Below are 20,600 nucleotides of genomic sequence, written 5' to 3'. Positions count from 1 at the left end.
GAAGGAAACATATGAGCTGTTACGTGCGGGACAAAACCCAGAGAAATGACCTATACGATAAAATTAATCCACATAAATAAAACAGAGAATATGTGTGTGTGTGCGTGTTCCAACACACAATTCCACAGTTTACGTCAGATCTCGACCAAATTTGGCAGTGAGGTACTTGGGCACCCGAGAAGGAACGTAGGGGGGTTTTTGAAAGCCAAAAAAGAACCGAACCGTTCGAATTTTAATTTAGCGTGAAAACAATTCAGAAGATTGCCACTTTTTTTTTTCTCGACTGTGACTACATAAAAGTTTGTTTTTGTTTAGAGATAAAAATTTATTATTATTTGGTGATTTATCTTCTTTCTTTTTTCCTTTGGATTTTAGGTGTTGCGTTTAATTTATTCGGGAATTTTTGATTTGGCGTTTTCTTCCTTTAAGAATGATTATTTTGACAAGAAATTGTACAGTATTTTTTTTTCTCTTATTGAAGAATAAATGTTTAACATGCATCATTTGCCATAATTTTTATTTTCGAGGTAGACCGTGCAAAGCCGGGCAATACAGCTAGTGAACAATAAAAGAAATTAAGTACAGAACCTACTGGAAAATATTTTGATATTTTCTGTTTCTTTACGGCGTAATTTATTCCATTGATGAGTCTCGATATCGAAAGACATTTAAACCGCGTGTTGGTGTGACATGACAGTTTCAAATTAAGCCAGCCGTGCCGTTTGGCTGATGTCGGAACTTCCGAAGCCCGTAGGGAAAAATGGAAGTCCCTACCCGTGTTTGGGATGTAAAACAACGGCGCAAACGTGAAAAAAAGTCAACAGAAAAATACAACAAAAGACAAAGAAAAAAAACGAGGGCCAGGTTAACCTCTAGCGGAAGCAGTCCTGTCCAGGGACCAATAACTCGAACCCAGTGGGCCGGATAGGAGAAAGTCTGGCGCGTTGTTTGATAGGCGAGAGTTGTTTGTTGTGTCTGAGAGCGAGCAACAAACCCCTTCTCTCCCAAACTGCTCGTCAGTTATTAGTTACGCGCGGCGACGAACGCGCTCAAAATCCTTTCCACTCCGTCGCTCTTCCTCTTTCTTGCCTTCTGTGTGTGTTTGTGTATGGAATACCTCCCCCTCGCGCCGCAGACGATCCGCACAAATTGGATAGATAGTTTTTTTTTTTTTTTAATCGGCTGCCCCGTTTTATACCCCCCTTTTTTTTCATTATCGGTCGCACCTGTGGATTAGAACGTAACCATGACGAACAACTTCCCCTACGACAATCTCTCTCTTCAGTCGCTGGTGAGTAGACTATTTTGACCTACACTCAAAATGTAGTAAAAAGAAGTAGACGACACTGAAAATGATTTAGTGATTTGTTGTGTTGTTGGTACATAGCGTAAACATCATTTTTGTAAAATATGATGCTTGTGAATGAAAATAAAAGGATGATAAAGAAATGCAATTGTACTTTAATGTATAACTATTTTCTTTTTTATATTTTCAGCTTTAGTTTATTTTAAAAAACGTTTTACTTTGGCTCTTTTACAAAACATTCGTAATTTTTAATTGATTTCACAGTTTGCTGATTGAATTTATTTTGCTTAGATTAACGATGAAATGTATCTTTTTACAACATAATACGTGAGTGAAATAAGTTAAATTGTATAACAGAACAAATAAAAGCATTAAAGAGAGTTAAAAACTAACTCTTTATTTGAGTTTTAACTCTTTTATTTGTATTGTTATACGCGTTGACTTATTTTAATCACTTCTTAGTACAAAGTTTTTTCAGTGCCTTTTTGACATACTACATAACACATGCTTTTAGTCCCTTTTCAATATTTATGTTTTTCTGTAATAATTCAAATATATATATATATATATATATATATATATATATATATATATATATATATATATATATATATATATATATATATATATATATATATATATATATATATATATATATATATATATATGAGAAAAAATAGATAGCAGGTGCTGTTTTATAGTAAATAAAGAAAATGTTAAATATTTGCATGCTACTTTTGGAGTTGTATTATTTTTATCAGAAAAATATTTCGGGGTTTTATAATAATCAATTAAATCTCATTTTATATTGCTTAATAAAGAAAACTTTGTTTTTTTCTAGAAACACAAAAAAATTCAATGAATTTTCTGCTTTGGAATACTTAATCTTAGTTTAGCAATTCTATAATTTTTAAGGGCAAAAAAGGAAACATCAAATTTTTCATTTTTCTGAAACTAATACTTTTGTTGATTAGACTTATCTCATCTTTAAAGTTTTGGCGGAAAATCAGTAAGCAATCGTTATAGAACTCGAGGTGTAACTTGACATTTTTTTTTAAATTCATTTTTTGTAAAATAGAAAACGCTTCATCTATGTTTCCTCATATTCTTCTCATTCATATATTCAAGTATTTTTGACGATTTGTATTTCGTATAGGACAAATTTATTAATTTTTTAAGTCTTGGTAAGAGAAAAGATGGCTAACGGTATCATTTTTCATTGCTCGTTTTTCATAAAAGTTTATTTCTTAGAAAATTTATATTCTAATACATTAACTTAATTTTACGTTGCATATTAAAACGTTTTCGTTCTTCATGTATCCAATTTACTCTTATTTTCCATTAAAAATATGGCTTTTGAAATTAAATTAGATTTTGAAACTAAATTTGTGCAGAAACAAATTTTGATAAGTATTCTCAACAAGGAAGAAACTTAAAAGTATCATGAAAGCAACTCAAAAAATAAATATAATCAATTAAAAAAAAAATCATTTCGCCACATTTTTAACATTTTATCAGTCTTTGGTGTTAACTTGGCTGGATTAAGTTTTTATACTTTTTCTTAGCCTACTTTTCCGGAAAAAAAAATAGATATTTAAAAAGGAAAGGAAAGAAAAGATGAAATGAAGTTAAATTTCCCTCAAAAATATCGCTAAAAAGGAGGAAAATATCTACTAGAAATATAATTAATTCAATAATTTTTTTAAAAAGAAAAGTTACGAACTGGATAAATGTGTGTCATTCTACTCCTTCATGATAACTCATAAAGGAATTCATAATAATAATAATAATGATAATAATACTAATAACAATAATATTAATAATTAATAAATAGACCCGAAACATATAAACATACAAAATCCGTTCTCTATTTGTGTTTATAATATTAGTATAGATGTCACTCTGCAAGAATGTGCCTTTCATACAAAGATTAAATTTTTTGAATAGGTGCAGTAGTTTCGGAGATTACCCGGAACATATAAACATATAAAATAAACCCTCTCTCTTTATAATATTAGTATGGATGAAAAAAGCTCAAAGAACAGCCCGAAATGCATGCAAAATTACAACGTTTAGAAACACGCATTAATATCGTCAATCTGCGCTACTTGAATTCAAATACTAATTTACTCGAAGTGAATCTCAGGTACAATTCGTTCAAATAAATTTTGATGCGTAAGCACTCTGCGACTCTCAATGGTTCGCAATTGTCAAATCTAATAGAATGCTATACATTTTATCCTCTTCAGCCTCAAATACATGTGAAGGTTTTGACGGTTCTTACGCCGACATCGTAATTTTGGTTTCCTCCGCGTGTTTCCTTCCCCCACCATTCAGTTCGAAGAGAACCTACGATTATTCTATCATTGCAGGTTGCGGGGCAATCAGTGATCGATTTTTCGCTTATAACAATATAACTATACAAAACATAAACCGGTGGCGAAGACAAACTATTGGTTTAAAAAATTAATATAAATATATATATGCATAATTTACAGCCTATGTCACTCAGTAAGAATGCACCTTTAATATAGTGAAAGAATTTTTCAAATAGGTGCAATGGTTCCGGAGATTACCTCGAACATATAAACACACAAAAATCCACCCTCTCTCTTTATAATATTAGTATAGATTCTTTGATTTTCAAAGGTATTTTTTTCTTGATTGGAATAAACCACATGTGTAACTGCATAGTTAAAATATTGCTTGGTAGGTGGCACTAAAAACAGTAAATATTTCACCATTCCACTTTGCTCCTCTATTTCACTTTGCCCCACATTCCCCTACTTTGTTTCGTCAGATATAAAGTATGTAAGTTCATAAATACCTAAAAAAAAATGTAATAAAGGCAAAATTAGCGAAAAAGAAATTAAAATTTCAGCTTTCTTTAAATTGTTTTTATTTGTCGGAAGAGAAAAGGAAAGTAGAGTGGTTACTGAAAATGATGCTAGACAAATTGCAGTTTATAATGCATTTTCCCCCGCTTTCTTGCTTGAGCTTAATTAAAAAAGTGCGTAGGGTACTTAGAGCAACCATCGTTGGTTAAATTGTTTTCAGGTTAGTTATATACCGCAAAAATAATTATATTGCAACAGAGAGCTCTTTTGTGTTTTGAAAAGAAAGAGATATTTCACTATTATTATGGACCAATTGCAACTTTTCATCTTATAAGCTAATTTTCTTTCAGTAAACTGAATATTTTTTGCTTATTCTTTTAAGCTAAGTGATTTAAAATGCTTTGATTTTACCGATGTAAAAAATTCTCAGCTCTTAAATGCTTTAAATGTTATTTCTGTTCTTTTTGTGTCCGTATCATTTCTATGGACTCATTCTTTTTTGTTTCAGTAGCATATTTTATGTACAGTAGAACCTCGTGTTTTCCCTTCTTCTATTTATCTGGGTCTCCGTTCAATCCGGATCAGACCCGTCGAGTTTTAAAAGTAGTTAAAAATATTCACGCAAATAATGATTTTAAATTATGATCGCTGAACTTTAAGTGCACCAATTATTTGCTTTTCATTTTGATTAAAAGTACAGCTCCAGCAAAGCTCGCGCAAAAAAATAAAAAATTATGGCAATCTAACAAACATCCTCACGTACTCGGCGCGTAAGTCCGACGCACTGCCGTCGTTGGGTAACTGGCAGTATCTACAGAAATAAGTTTTTAAGATAGTTGAAGAAATGCTTTTTGGATTCTATACTTTCAAAAGGAAAATATTCGTCATAGACGTTTCTAAGCGCTTTTTTAATGCGAAACCAAATAAGAGAGCCTGTATTATAAAGCTCAAGTACAATCGATGGCAAAAATAAAAAAAAAAAAAAAAAAATAATAATAATAATAAAATAAATTAGGTAAGCACACCAGTAGTGGCCAGTGCTTCAGTAGTGGCCGTCTCCCATTGGATTCAAAAGTGCATCAAAGGTGTAGGAGATTACCTCCTGCACGTTTAAATCCATTGGGAAAACTGGAATTCTGTTTGTTCAAATATTAACCTTGAAGTGGCCACTACTGAAGCACTACTAAGCACTGGCCAATATTGGTGTTTTTACCTTAAATATATTTTCTTTTAAATTGCAGTTACTATTCTTTACCTGCCCACGACTGTGTAAATGAACGAGCTGATGTGTGCATCACATGACTTCCTTTTACTCCAATTTAATGTCATTTCCCCATTATTGGCATTTTTAATGTGATTCAATAGTTTACTCTCTAAATATCACCAACGGTGGCCAAATTGAAACCAGATATTAAAAAAAAAAATTTTTTTAATTGCCAAATTTGTCGCTAAGTTAGCGACCAAAAGATTGGCGATATATCGCCAAGTGTCCGCCAAATTATAATTCCACTTGAGTTTACATCGAAACTAATAAAGTTTTCCCCCAAAAAGGGGCAAAAGACCCCTTTAGAAACACCCGAATGCAACCAAAAGGGGAGGTGCACAACTAGACTCCACTAGGAGTCTACGTACCAAATTTCAACTTTTTAGGACTTACCGTTCTTGAGTTATGCGACATACATACGCACATACATACGTACGTACATACAGACGTCAGGAGAAAATTCGTTGCAATCAATTCGGGAATCGTCATTATGGATATTTCGCGTGTCTATACGTTGTTAGGCACTTATCCACGTGTGGTCGAGTCGAAAAAAAAACTCAATATTCATTCGGGGTGAGTAAAATGGAAATTAAGGTCGATTTTTGAGTGAAAATTTTTTCACGAATACAATACTTCCTTTTTTGTAAAAGGAAGTAAAAAGTATTTTATTAAATAATGTAAAAGATAAAGTGTGTATTGTGTCAAACAATCCTATGTAATTTATCATAAAGCATTGTTTTTTGCTTTTATAAAAAAAGCACCTCTTCTTATTTAAGGATTTGTTTTGCTTATTTTCCTCATTACCCGGATTAACCGGATCTTCTTTTTTCCGGATTGCCTTCTTTCCCAGTTAGTCTGGATAAGCGAGATTGTACTTGGAAAATGCTCTGCGAATGATGAATAACAGTTACTGCAATAAAAATGCGTTTTAAAATCTTTCTCTGGAAGTTGTTGTCAATAAGTTACTACATTGAAATTAATACTTAAAACTCATGTAATAAATGACTTTTATGTACAATAAAAAAAGGACTTTTTTTTTTCAATGATATAATTTATCTACTTATCACATAACTCTGCAAATGATTAATAATAATTATTGCTATAAAAACACGTTCAAATATGTTACTCTGGAAAATGTGGTCAAAAAATTATTATATTGAAATGAACACTTCAAACTCACTTTTATCTGTTTTTTTAATTGTAAATCAAGTAAAAACATTTAAAGCTCTTAGCTCGTAAATAATTTAATTTATCATGTTTCTTTTCTTTTTGTGTTATTGCTATGAAAAAAGGAAAGGTTACTTTTTATTTCAATGATAAAATCAATATAATTAGAACCTACTTTGCAAATGTTTAATAATATTTCATACTAGCTATTACACCATCAAACTTACTACTTTCTAATATGTTTCTTTGGAAAATGTAGTCAGTAAGTTACTACATTGAAATGAGCACTTCAATGTCACATAATTAATGATGTTATCAACCTTTTTTTTTTTTTGTAAGTCAAGTTAACACATTTAAGGTTCTCAGTTCTTAAATGTTTTTACTGTTGTCTCCCATTTTTTAAGAATTATTTATATGAAAACAAACATGTTCCATTTTTTTTGCTATGATATAATTAACCTACTGGATTTTTTTTCTGAAAATTGATTTATAATATTCCATACTCGCTACTACACGTCAAACTTACTACAGTAGAAACGCGTTATAAAATGTTTCTCTGGAGATTCTTGTAAGTAAGTTACTACATTGAAATGAACATTTCTATGTCACATAATAAATTATTTTTATTTACCTCTCTTTGTTATTTTTTCACTCAGTGGATAAACGCTTATTTACTTGCATTTTTTTTTTTTTTTTCAAAAATTACGAATTCCATGTGTTTTCTTGAATATTAGCTAACTTAGATTTTTAATGCATCAAAAGCTAACTTGGATTTTTAACGATAACTATATTTAGTAAACATTTGAATGCAATGTACATAGTAGCTCTGTACCTTGTTATATGGCACTGAATTCGATAATCTTTCGTTGACTACGTAATCAGAAGCTAAATAGCTTTATTCATCAACTACTATTTAAAACAAAGACTTTCAGTTCATTATTGAGCCAATAACAAGAGTTTAAATAGACCGCCGAACAAAACTCAGCGCCAATTAGCTCGGATTTCAGAGGTTCCACTGTACTTAAAAATGAACGAGTAGTAAACTGCACCTCTGAAGCAGTTTTGAGGTAAAAAAGCAATGTTTTTTTAAGGAAGTTTCATCTTTCTTAGAAATTCTTTTATTATTATTTTCTCTTTGAGTATTCTTTGTTCCCTTTTTTCAAACTAGCGGTTGGCAGAATGAAGTTTTTTCAAAAATAATGACTTGAAAAGGTGCGGTTTTTGTTTCTGTTACAAAATGCGAAATTGAACATTCCTTTTCCCTACCAGACCAGTATTTTTAAACGTATTATGGCAATGACACATGCACACACATTTACATATAAAGTCATGTATATGTTTGTATGCATATAGTATGTAAATGTGTCGTTGTAGTTGTATGTGTATATAAGAGTCTTAGATTGCTCAACACGACCCCTAAATATAACAAATTAACTTCACCCCGCCTCAACCATTCAACTTAAAACACACCACAATTAATTTGGTCAATTTTAGAAAATTATCATAATAAACGCAATACTATTATTATTACTGTTCTATTAGAGACTAATTCTTACTTTATTTTGTCACTAGTGGTACCCACACGGCTTTGCCCGTAGTAGAAAATTAAAAGGTCATTTGGTTTGCCTGCATATTTACAAATAATGGATGATGAATTTCTCGCCAATTTGCTATGTTCATTTACTCGCCCATGTTCCGGTTTCACGTTATGATAATTTTCTCGTCCACCTTACGATAATTTTCTGGGTAAAATGTTTTGTAATTAGAATAGAAAAAGAACAACATCGAATTTTCGAAAAATCGCTTCGAGGTGCTCACCCGTATGCTAAAAACTAATTTTCTGCCTAATTTCATGAAAATCGGCGAACGGTCTGGGCGCCTTGCGTGTAACAGACATCCAGACTTACAGAGATCCAGACATACAGACTTTCAGATTTATTATTAGTAAAAAAAAAACTGTAAATGTTAAACGATTCAAGTTTGTTTTGTAATCTGATATTGTGTGGTTTGTCATTTCGAGTATTCTTGCCATTATGACAGGCAATCATCGAACTCTCGTATCATCTCTGAAATTATGTGATTTCAATAAGAAAAATAAAATTTGCTGTTATTATTTTCCTCAGTTTCTGAAGAATATGACTTTTTTCATTCAATTTTACATTGCTTTTCGCAGCGCAGTCTTCCCGACGTCAAGAAACAAACTAATTTAATGTGATGTAGAGTAAATTAAGAATTGAAATTTTAGTTCGATACAGATGAAATTTATTAACTTTATTTATTTTTAAACAAAAATTTTTCTGTACTTTTTAAAGTTATTTGCACTAGTTTTATTTTAAAAAAAATGAATGAAAAGAAAAAGAAAAAAAATCTTTACTGCGTAGACTTGTAAAATTTGTTTAAAACTACGCTGCTATTTTTAAACTAATTTTCTGAACTTTTTAAACTTTTTGGGCACTAGATTTATTTAAAAGGAAAAAAAAAACGAAAGAAGATCTTTATGGCATAGGTCTTTGACCAATTCTTATTCTGAAGATATTTTTTAGATTTCAAAGGAACTTTCTGCTACGCCATGTCCTAAAAAGTTTGACAAGCGCATCATATCAAACATTTTGAATAACTATTTTTGCTTTTGAGTATTTTTCTTTTTCAAAGAACTGATAAAACCTATACGACTTTTTCAGTGACGTTCTCAATTTTTTTTCTCGCTATTTAATTTTAGAAATTAAATTTACACAAGCAATTGATAGTTTTAGAGCACCAAAAGATTCAATTTTAAACAGTTAAATCTAATTCACCACTACACATAACTTGGATATCTCGTGAACCTAAAAATGATAACGTTTGCCATTCCAGATTTATTAGCTACAATATAGTTTACAGAAAACACATTCATCGCGTGCCAAAACATACTTTCCGCCCTTTAAGAATAAATAGTTAATTTACAGAACCAATACTATAAATTGCCGCCCACCTTGTCTAGTGGTCTGAGGAGTCTGTCTGACTGCGATGAGGAGGTCCTGCGTTCGAATCCCGACTCGGGCATGGATGTACTTTCTTTATCCTGTCCTTGTCCTTTATTTGTGTGAATGTGTTGTGCTGTGAATGGTTATCTACCCTATAAACGGGTCCTTATGGCATGTGTGTACTGTGTAAGTCGGACTTCACACCAAATTATGGTGCAGTTGCAAAAGAGAAGCAGCGCACACCAAATTGCCAGCCTAGCAGGCACAAGACAACAACAATATTATAAATTTACCGTATTTTAAAGTACTTGAAATTTACAGAACATTAGAATCTCTGTTTTATTTATGTAGATTCGTAAAAATATGTAAATTCTGTGAATTTGAAAGAGTGTGTTGTTCTTATTTGTTATTTTTGTAATTGAAAAAAAACAAAAAAAAAAAAAAAACACACACACACACATAAGTACTATGTTATAAAAATATTCAAAGTGATCTATATATAATCCGCATCAATATCATTAGTCAACAAAACAGAACTTTTTGTCTGCATCCTGGTTTTAAATACAGTAGGCCCTTGTTTCACGCGGTTTTGATTATACGCGGTGTAAGAGTTGACATGTATTTTATTTTGAGCGGATGAGTTTTGATTTTACGCGGATGCAGCAATGCAAACGAAATATTTTTTTTTCCCTCTTTCAAAAGCGAAACTCCTGAGATTGCAGATTGCACGTAATAAATTGCATTTTGGCGTGCTAATAATCGATGTTGGGTCACTGAAGACATTTTATGTTACTGATCCCAGAGGTCTTTCCAGAAGTAAAGTTATTAAACTCACACAGTTCAGAACTCATTGGAAGAAAAGCTTTTAGAAGTGACAAAGGAGGACAAAACCAACGAGGATACCAACATCGATGACGCACAACCAAAAACGTACGTACTCAAAATTCTGAGCCATTCCTTGAATAGCAAATGATCTTTCTGATTTGTTAGTGAAGGAAGATTCTATCATAAAAATGACGCAAATGATCATGGATGCATTAATGCTCTGCGAAGAACTACAGATAAAAATTCTTAATGGCTGCCAAAAGAATATCATAGCCAGCTCCTTTTTATAAACACTAAATTAATTTAATTTTTCTTTATGCATGTTGTGCATTATATATCGATATAAGCACACATTAAACTTATTTTCACATCAGACATCACTAAAAAGCAGTATTTTTTTTCATTTATAGAACTTAACCCTTATTTTAACACTACTAATAATCTTAATTTACGCGACAATTCCGTGGGACGTAAGCCCCGCGTAAAACGAGGGTCTACTAATTTTGGGTCGAGAAAAACAAATATAGTAGAGGATTTTTTTTTTTTGATTAGCTCTTGTTTTCAAGATACATAAATGTCCACTGGAGAAAGATGCGCAGCAACCACACTTTGATTTAACGGTAACGTTAAGAAGGGGAAAAAAAACCCTGTGCAATAAATCTTATTAAATAGGTCCTGTTTTATTAAATAATGCTTATTTTTCGGAAAGCAGTGGTTGCTTTTGGCTTATTGCTGTAAACGCTTTATTTTCAACTGCTTTCTGTACGTCAAAGAAGGACCATCTCTTGTAATAGTTCACCATTATTTGGTGAGCCAGCCCAATGACTCTGATATCCGCGCTTCAGATATCTTCATTAAACCTATTTCTCATGTTCAATGCTCTGTTTTAGTTTTTAAACAAAATATCCTGGAAGAAGTGAACAAAATAGAGTTTCTGAGACACATCATTCATCAGTGGTCACATAACATTCGCAGGGATTTTTTGACCAACTGTTTTTAGTTCTCGTCTTCTCTGCTGCTTAGAAATACTTGTAATATACCCTTAAAGACTGCTTGGGTGTTTTTTTTTCTTCCATAGCAACTTTTTTTTTAAACACTAATTTTTATAATCGCGCGTATTTTAGGGCCGTTAAAAATTCTCTTCTTAACCTTAGTTTCAATATATCTTGGAAATTTCCCTCTATGGTATTGGAAAATTATCTTTGTTCACAACTTTCACGAAGTTCTTCATTATTCCCAGCAGAATCAGCTTGGGTGGAAGTAGAAATGAGTAAATCTGCCTAGAACTCCAAATTTGGCTGATTTTGGGCATTACTCTTCCCAGAATTTAAATTTCTTGCCTTCCATTTCGATTTTTATGCATTGAGATTTTCTGTCCCATCCTGGGGTCGAAGTTTAGAAGACAGTCGGTCCCATGCTAGGTGTTTCAATCTGCCAGGAAAAAAGAGCATTAGTGAGAATTCACTATCCTAGTTAGTCCTGTATCTTGAAAACTAGAATTAATCTCAACTTTTTATGGTGATTGCCGTGTTTTGTGAGGCAAAATACTTCGGAAATACCTATTTTTTAGCCGGATGCATTTTTGGTGCTGACTAATGTATTTAAATATAGGGGAGGGTAAGCGGGTAGGTTTTCGGAGAACGCTCGAAAATTGTAGTTTTTGGATTTTAATCGCGACAATTTCGGTTTTATTTCCAAGCAGGGTTCTTGAACTTCAAAATAAAAAGTCATTTTTGCATTGTTTCAAACCCAATATTTATTTATTATCAAACTTAACAAACATGCAAAAAACTCGCTTTGCCCTATCATTGAGCCCAAAGCGGGTAAGCTTAAACTGTGGTTTGATACATTTTCCAATCAAATATGAAGTTATAAATGATTAAAATAGTTGACTAGCTACCTGCCATTATATAAAAAAGTATAAAACAGTAGTACTGATCCAATTTAAAGTCAGTAAATTTCTTTATAAAACATAAAGAAACAACTGAGTTAATTAATAGACTAATTAATTGCCATCCTAAAAAATAACCTTTTAAAGTTATACTTATCCTATTGAAAGAGAAAATTTAAGTCAGAAGACGAGTTAGGAAATTTTAAATAAATGTATGATTAAATCTTATACCCGCTTTGCCCGATCTGCTTTGCCCAAAGGAACGTTTTTTATTTCAATAATTATAACCTTTAATTAAAAATGTAAAAAAGAAAAACGGAATGACCATCGTAGTTTATAGGTGGATAGTGTCAGAATAAGTTAATATTATTGACAATAAAAAAAATAAGCTGGTCTTCGACTAATCACAAGTTACAAATCTTCATTTGTTCTTTTTTTTTTTTTTTTTAATGCACCACTTTTTTTTTTATAGTTTTAAGCCTGGTTGCGCCATGCCGCTTCACTGCTGCTTCGCTGGGACTGATAATAACTCTGGGGTCTTTGGGTAAACACGACATACGTATTCATCGCCGCTAACACGCCATGGGGGGGGGGGGGCATACGAAGCTTTCGGTCACCCTCCCCTATGTCCAGTGATGTTCCCTTCAATTTTTCTGAGGGTATACTCCCGGTAATCCCTTACACACAGTATGAGTATGCGATTATATACATAATGTGTCACAATATGAAATTTTTTGAAGCTTGAGGGTATACGCTATATGTCTAAAAAATGTTTGAGAGTATACGGCGTATATAGAGTATGTCCTATGGGAACACCACTGCCTATGTCTAACTATATGAGTCGTTTATTTTGAAAGTGGAGAGAGTGTGTTTGGAAAAAATGAAGATAATAGAATTATAGGTAGAATTTACTAGGATCTTTTAATCTGTTTCATTTCTCGATATGCTATAAAACAATGGGGACGGTACAAAATATAAATACATTAATGCTGCATTATAAGCGTACCTAAGTTCATTTTTAACCTTAATTATATCTGTCAGTGCAAGTTGAGTAATACGGGAAGGCTCTTTACTGAAGATTTGAGATGCGACTGTTGCTATACTATATTCAATGCTTCCAATATTTATTTTATTGTATTTATTTTTTTTCTTTTAAAGTTTTTTTTTTTTTTTTTTTTTTGGACATGGGGCTTATAAAAATGAGTCCTAAGCTCTGGTTTAATACCGAAAAACAGGTGAAAAAATTGTAAAACAAAACTCTAGAAGAAAAAGATCGGCTTTGATCATTTTTTAAATATTATAGTGGGTAATAGTAAATGAGTCTCCCAAGGTGCTCCAAATGGTCATGCTGTTGAACTTTGCAACTGTCTATCCTTTCAGAAGAACGTTTAATATGATGCTCCCTTCCCCGCCAAATAAAATAAAGGCTATGAAACTGTCGAAAACTGAAAATAAGTGAAAGGCGCCATTTCCAAAAAGTGAGACGCGACGGGGGAAAACGGTGGACATATTTGGATTCAGGGGGTCATTTTACATAAGAATCTGCAAGAATGGTGTCCGAAACATTTTGAAAGTTTTTTTTTTTTTTTTTGCCGTGCAGTGTAATTGAAACGCCGAACGTTTAATATTTCCAAAGAACAAAAAATGGATATTTTGAATAACAACTATTATTTGTCTTAACATATTTGATCTATATAAGTACATCAATACATAAAATAAACTGACTAAGTCCAAATTATAAGCATTGAAAACATTTGCGGATATCGAGTTTAAATTTTGTCCGTTTGTTTAATATATTGCACACATTTATTGTTTTTTTTAATTAAAACTTCTCTTTATTAAAAATATTACTCCCGTTTCCTTTATTGATCTTCTTTGAATTGCTCAAGTCATACGTTTCTCCTTCTCTCTCTCTTTTTGTGTGTGTGTTGCAAACAAAATCATTGTCATACCTGACGCGCGGAATGACGTGTCGCGTTGTCGATTGTCATCCCAAGGAATATTTTATTGAAAAAAAAAAAAAACGTTTCAATGTGGGTGGTCGGAAAATTAAATAAATTGTAACTACTACTTGCAGAATTAAACGTAATTGCTACAGTAAATCAAGTAGCATTCCAGTTAAATTTACACTGGCCGGGTCTTTTTAAGTGCAACAACCAAACTGTAACTCATTTTTACCAGTTTCTTGGAACTAACGACAAGAAATTTTAAATCCTTATATTAATACTTCGACTATATGTGTAGAACTCTTTTACTTTTAATTAAAATTAGTTCATTTCTAACCCATTAAACAAAAATCAATAAAAATAATTTTCCTTACTAATTAATATTGAATAGTACGCATAAAGAGTCATTTTAAATCGCAAAAATGGAAAATAATTCATTAACGATCGAAAACGGAACTTGATGGGTGGTCTCATTGAAGAGTCAATGAATCATGAATTCGATTCAATCGAATTATTTTCTTTGTCCTACTTCAATGGTGGTCTATTGATTGCTTTATTCTTTTTCGTTTTCAAGTAAGAAAAATAATTCTCACGGCTTTAATGTTAGTAATTATCGCCTAAAAGGAGTAAATGTATTTTTAAACGGTTTTGTTTCATTCTTGACTCAGGCAGAAAGCAAACATGATCTCAAAGGCGAAGATGAATACAATGGATTTCTTAAAAAAAGTAAGAGGAAACGTTTTCAATTTTTTTAAGTGTTTAATTGTTTAAGTTTGGTAAACCCTCGGATGTGAACTGATAATTGTTATGACTGCGGATGTGTCATGTGTAAGATTTGTTCGCTTACTCCCCAGTCTCATTTTGCTGTTATAAAATGTGAATAATAATGAAAACACAATAGTAATTAATCATATATAGTTTTAACGCTGCTGCAAGCGTATTTCGCGAAAATTCAGCTCAAAAATTCAGTGAAGCTTACTTTGATACTTCATACTTAAAACAAAAATTTAGCATCGTGAATTTTTTATATATTTATTTTTTTGAAATATTACATATGAATTATTATTATTTTTTTTTTTTGTCTCTTTAAATTCAAACTGCCACACATGGCTGTAGTTAAAAATCGTTAATAGTACACAAATTTCTTCTTTCCCTTCCATCTTCCATTTCAACCTTGGAATTATTTAATTATTTTTTTTTTTTATGAAATTGATCACTATAATTATCTTTACCGTTTTCGTAGTTTTTACTCCTCCCGTAGGAATTCTACTCCTCTAAAAAAGGAAAAAGGTCAAGGAATATTTTCACACTTTGAAAAAAGTTGCTAGCAATATCTGTGAAGAAATCATAATGAAAACTTAAAGGGTTTTCAAATTTTCTTTCTGAATATATTTTAGTACAATGTGACAAAAATACTAGTGACGGTGTCAAATTTCTTATTCGTTTTCTAAAACTAAATATTTTCAGGCTTCTGTATTTATAATTTTTCCGAACATTTATACTGATGGCAACAGTCTGACAGCTAAACTATAGTTGGGGCAAACCTAACCTGGCAGCATTGTAAAGGCTATATAGATCCTAATCACAGCATTACGGCACTTCCAGGTTAGGTTTGCCATACCTATAGTATTAGAGTAGTCTATTGCAGTAAAAAAAAAAAAAAGCTTACAATTCAGTTGATAACTAGGATCCACACAACGCAGACTTTGAACTTCACACTGATTCTTTGAACAAGGTCGTATTTTATTTTATTTTGTTTGTTTTTTAATTGATTATACATTTATTAACCTTTGCGTGCATGATGTTTGCAAAATTTGCACTTGTGGCATCAAAAGAGTTAAAATTAGAAGTTAGTCAGTAAAGCAATGAAGACATACTTAAAAGTATAAAAAAACGTTAAAGTTTCGGATACCTCCAATTTTGCTATGAATCTATGCGGTAAAAGAATGATTTTATTTCATTGGTTAACAAATGATTAATTTTTCGGAATTTGGATACTTAAATTTAAGAAATCGAAATACGATCTGGCCATCATTAAAAAGTTGAACATAATTAAATCTTCTTGCAATAAAACATAATTTTGAAGAAACTTTTTGCAATAAAATATAAATATCTTGAAACTACTTTCGATCCTTTATTTTTACATTACTTTACACAAGTAGGTAACCATAGAACGAAGTATAGCGCCGTTGAATTAAAGCACAAAGGCATATAAGTCCAAGATATGAACGTCTTGAAGGAAATGTCTTCTGCAACTGTTTTTCGTCCTGTTATTATTATTGATAACAGCTTTGATTTATATTTGACGTAGCTTCTTTCAATGCGTTTTTGTTCGAATTTTCTCCAGTGAAAATAATTTTAAGTTTGTTTCTCGTTTTGCAGTTTTCTGCTTTCGTTTTCATTTCATTGAAAAATGATGAACATTTGGCTGTTTTACTTTTTATAATCATAGAAGGAAGCACGGTAACCCAAACGTTTTAGTTATAGATCAAAATGAAAAGCAAATGTTTGCTGTACTTATTGTTAAGTTCTTGCTGTCTTAATTTAAAATGTTCTTTATAAGAAAGTAAAATTTTAGATATCCGTCTGTGTTTGAAAACGTTTATTAAAAAAAAAAGAGGGCCTTTTTCGTCATGTTATTTTTTAACTACATACGTTTCAAGACTATGAAAAAATGTAAAATTAATTTTTAGAATATATTTTTTTAAAAATGGACAAATTTAAAGAAAAATAGCTAAAACACGTGTCTTACGCTAACAGTTACGAACAAAATTAGGTTGTAATCACAAAAACATCCTTGCAGGAATAATTTCACTTTGTGTGTTTCGCTAGATTTCTTGTTTTTCAAAATAGTTCAGAAATAAATGTAGCTGAACATCCTTGTCCATACTCTTATCCCCCCCCCCAATGCATTTGTTTACAATAATGCACATAAAAATATTACTTAATTCTAAAATTCAGCTTAGTTTTTAGAGGAAAACAGCCAGCAAGCATATTACAGGAAAGTATCTCAGAACATTTCACATCAATGCTTGAATAACGTTTTGAGATATCATTGTTACAGTAGATAGCTTTCTTCAAAACTATCGTTCTTCAGAAAAGAATTTAAGTGCGACTTCCGATCTGGATTTTGGTTTACGACTCTTTAATGATACAGCTAAAAACTCCAGTCGTAATTCACATAGAGTAAAAAGCAATACAATTGTGGAAAGCCAATGAATCAGATTACAAAACAGAATTATGAAAATGTCAGCGAAAATGCCGATTTTAATGCAGTCGGAAGAGTACCTTAAAATAAGTACAAATTTGATCCAGATTAACAAGCACCACATAAAAGAGATTCTACTGACCGGGGCACGTTTACGCGGATTTTTTTCAATGAATTTTCTAAATTTTTTTTTTTACCTTAGGAAATGTTAGACATTGCGGTTTTACGAAGCAGCTAATGGAGTCAAAATTGGTATATTCAGTTGTTGCTCAGTTTGTGTTTTTAACCTTTGAAAAATTATTTTTGAGACCAAGTCGGTTGCGTAAACTTGCCCCGGACACGAAGTACGTTTACGCATATTTATTTTGACCCCTAACGTGGTTCTGTTAGTGTTTTGAACATAATGCTTTACCATCGTTAAGATAAAACACATTTATTACAGACGGAATAGTGTGTAAAGTAAAAGCTGAACAGGCATGAAGACAGCATTATTTGATTGTAAGCTTTAAAATACGAATTTGTAACTCAATTAAAAATTAAATGGGGATTTTAAAAACTAAATAACTTGAAAATAACCCAATGGAAAATACTAAAGGTTTGAGACAGTACAGAGCGAAAAAAAGCGTCCGGGGCCCGTTTCGAAGTAAGACAGAGTAGTAAGACAAAGTAAGAACGTGCGTAAATGTGCTGCGATGAAAATGCGTAAACGTGCCCTATCGGCACGTTTGGAATTATTTTTAACGTGCAAAAAAATTTAATAACACTTCAGTTCGTACAAATACAATTCTCTAAAAAGGATAAAATTCTGCTAATTTTTATGTATTTGTTCTTTTTTAACTAAGTATTATTTATTCTCAATAAGCTTCAAAACGTTGAACTCAAAATTTACTCGACTTGTTAGAAAACTGATTATTCTTTTTTTATGCTACACAGAAGCTCGACTGATGCTCAAAAACTTGTGAGGATATTTGCTAGGGAGCAGCATCAATATGTTATGACTGTTGGTTCTCCAGTTATAATTCGTTTTGAAAAAAGGGCACTGCGTAAACGTGCCCCGGTCTACTCTATTGTGTGTATGTATGTGTGTTTGGATAATGGTTTGATAGCAACTTTGCCATTTTACTTTCAGCGAATGTAAGCTTTAATATTCTATTATATTTTTCAAACAGCGATATTAAAGATGGTTACCCAATTACCTTTGCAAATTATTTGGGTAATATTGGGGCTTGCTTTTGCCCTACCGTTCTCTTTATGACATGTTTGAATACCTGTCGTATTGTGTAACAATCAAAACTACCGATACGTTTTATAAGCAATTAGATCAAGTTATATTGTCGTCTCCCGTTTTGCTCCTGAAGCGTAAAAGTGTCGAAAATGTCAGAAAAGCAAAAAAAAAAAAAAAGAAAAAAAAGGTATTGTCCAACACTAGCAGACAACCGGTTAGAATTTCAACGCGAAGTTTTAGGATTCGTACTTTTCGCTAAGAAAATAAAAAAAAAAACCAGTTCAAAATGTGCTGCAAAAACGCAGAAAGATAATGATAGTTTTGAAAAAAGTTAGGAATGCCTCTTATTGGCTGTTAGTATTTCGTTCTCTGTTTTTCTTATGCTGCATCGTTATTTATTTGTGCCTGGAAATGCTGTTTTCCTTTTAAAGTGGGTTCATTTTCATAGCCTCGAATTAATTGCTTACTGTTGCGCCACGATGATGGACGTTTCTCGGTGTGTGTGTGGCGGGTTTTTCTTTTATTTATTTGTGTTGATCGAAATGGATTACATTCAACAACAAATTAACCTTTCCGAAAACAAAAGCTCCCGGTTTTTATTTCGAAACCACCCACGCGGTCGAAAGGCAGTTTTAAATGAGCGAACAAAATTTTTGCAGGTGTTGACCAAAATGATTATTTTTTCATCCTCCTCCTCCCCCCCCCCCCCCTCCTGCAGTTTTTGATTCTCTGCAGTTTCCAGAAATTCATTATGCCAGTACAGTGTATCAATGTTTCGTTTACTTGTTTTGCGCTTGTGAGGTCTTTTGATTTAGTTGCTCTTAATGACGAAACCAACACACACACTGAACCTGAAATATTTATTAATAAAACAACGTCCTGAGTAAAATGTTTTACTGTGGTACATCTCCTGAAAAGGTTTCAAACTTGAAATATGTTTTCATTTGCAACACTTTTCATCAACTGACAAGATTGAAATTTTATTTTTTTTGTGATTTTTAATTGATAAGCTTTAAGCCTTCGAGAAGACTTGTAGTTTTACTTGAGTAATTTCTAAATGGGACTAAATGATTTTCTGAATGATAAAAACTCGGCTAGAGTTATTTGAAGCGGAAGTCTTTCAGGAGGCAAATTTGATCTTATCTATTGATTTTTGCACCTATTTTCATTAGGATAGTACTAAAATTTTTTAGATCAGTGCAGCTGCAGCTAATGAATACCTTAGCCAGATATCAAAATAAAAATGTGTTTAAAGTTATTCACTGTTTCGATAATTCCAAAACCCTCAGTGTACACTTTTACACTGTTAGGTCAATTTTTAATTCGTTCCATGGCATTTTTCTTTATCTGATGATAGTAAAAAGCTTTTAAACGAAACTTAACTATCTGATTCACTCTGTCTGTCACCCTCTAACGTAAATATTACTCTGTCTAACTAATGTTAGAAGACAAAAAACCAAAATATCCGCCAGGGATCCACTACACAAAATGTTCGGGAACCTCTGGTCTACTCTATGTATAATAATTTAAAACTATTTTCGAAATACAGTCGGATCCCAATTTAACGAATCTCTATTAAACGCATTTCGCGATTCAACGAATTTTTCTTTTTCCTCGACTAAAATAAAGGCAAAACCCCCTATTTACCGAATAATAAATCCCGAATTAGCGAATTATTTTAACAGCCGATTTTTTTTTTTTTTTTGATAATTTGTGTTTAAAAATATTGGATTGTTTTCCAAACGTTATATCCATATTGTCCGAAATAGATAAATACTTTTCTTGGAATTAATCAGCAATTTTAACGGGTGAGGGGGCAACCAACGAAAATTGATTTTGATGCAGAAAAGCGATAGTGAAACTCCCATTAAAACTGTTACTTTGTCAGATGCTTTATATAGCCTGTAAACTGTAAAAACCTATCTCATGCAACAGGCTGCAAATGACAGTATTTTCTTCTCTCTATAA

General features: G+C 31.9%; 1 pseudogene; it reads left to right on the top strand.

Moving 5' to 3' along the window:
- Positions 1 to 1,180: 1,180 nt before the first annotated feature.
- Positions 1,181 to 20,600, top strand: part of LOC129222367 (zinc finger protein 583-like) — a 96,561-nt pseudogene continuing 77,141 nt past the window's right edge.

Source organism: Uloborus diversus, chromosome 5 (genome assembly GCF_026930045.1).
Source record: "Uloborus diversus isolate 005 chromosome 5, Udiv.v.3.1, whole genome shotgun sequence".
Lineage (NCBI taxonomy): Eukaryota > Metazoa > Arthropoda > Arachnida > Araneae > Uloboridae > Uloborus > Uloborus diversus.
Note: the sequence above shows the minus strand (reverse complement) of the source record. Positions and strands in the feature narration are given on the sequence as shown.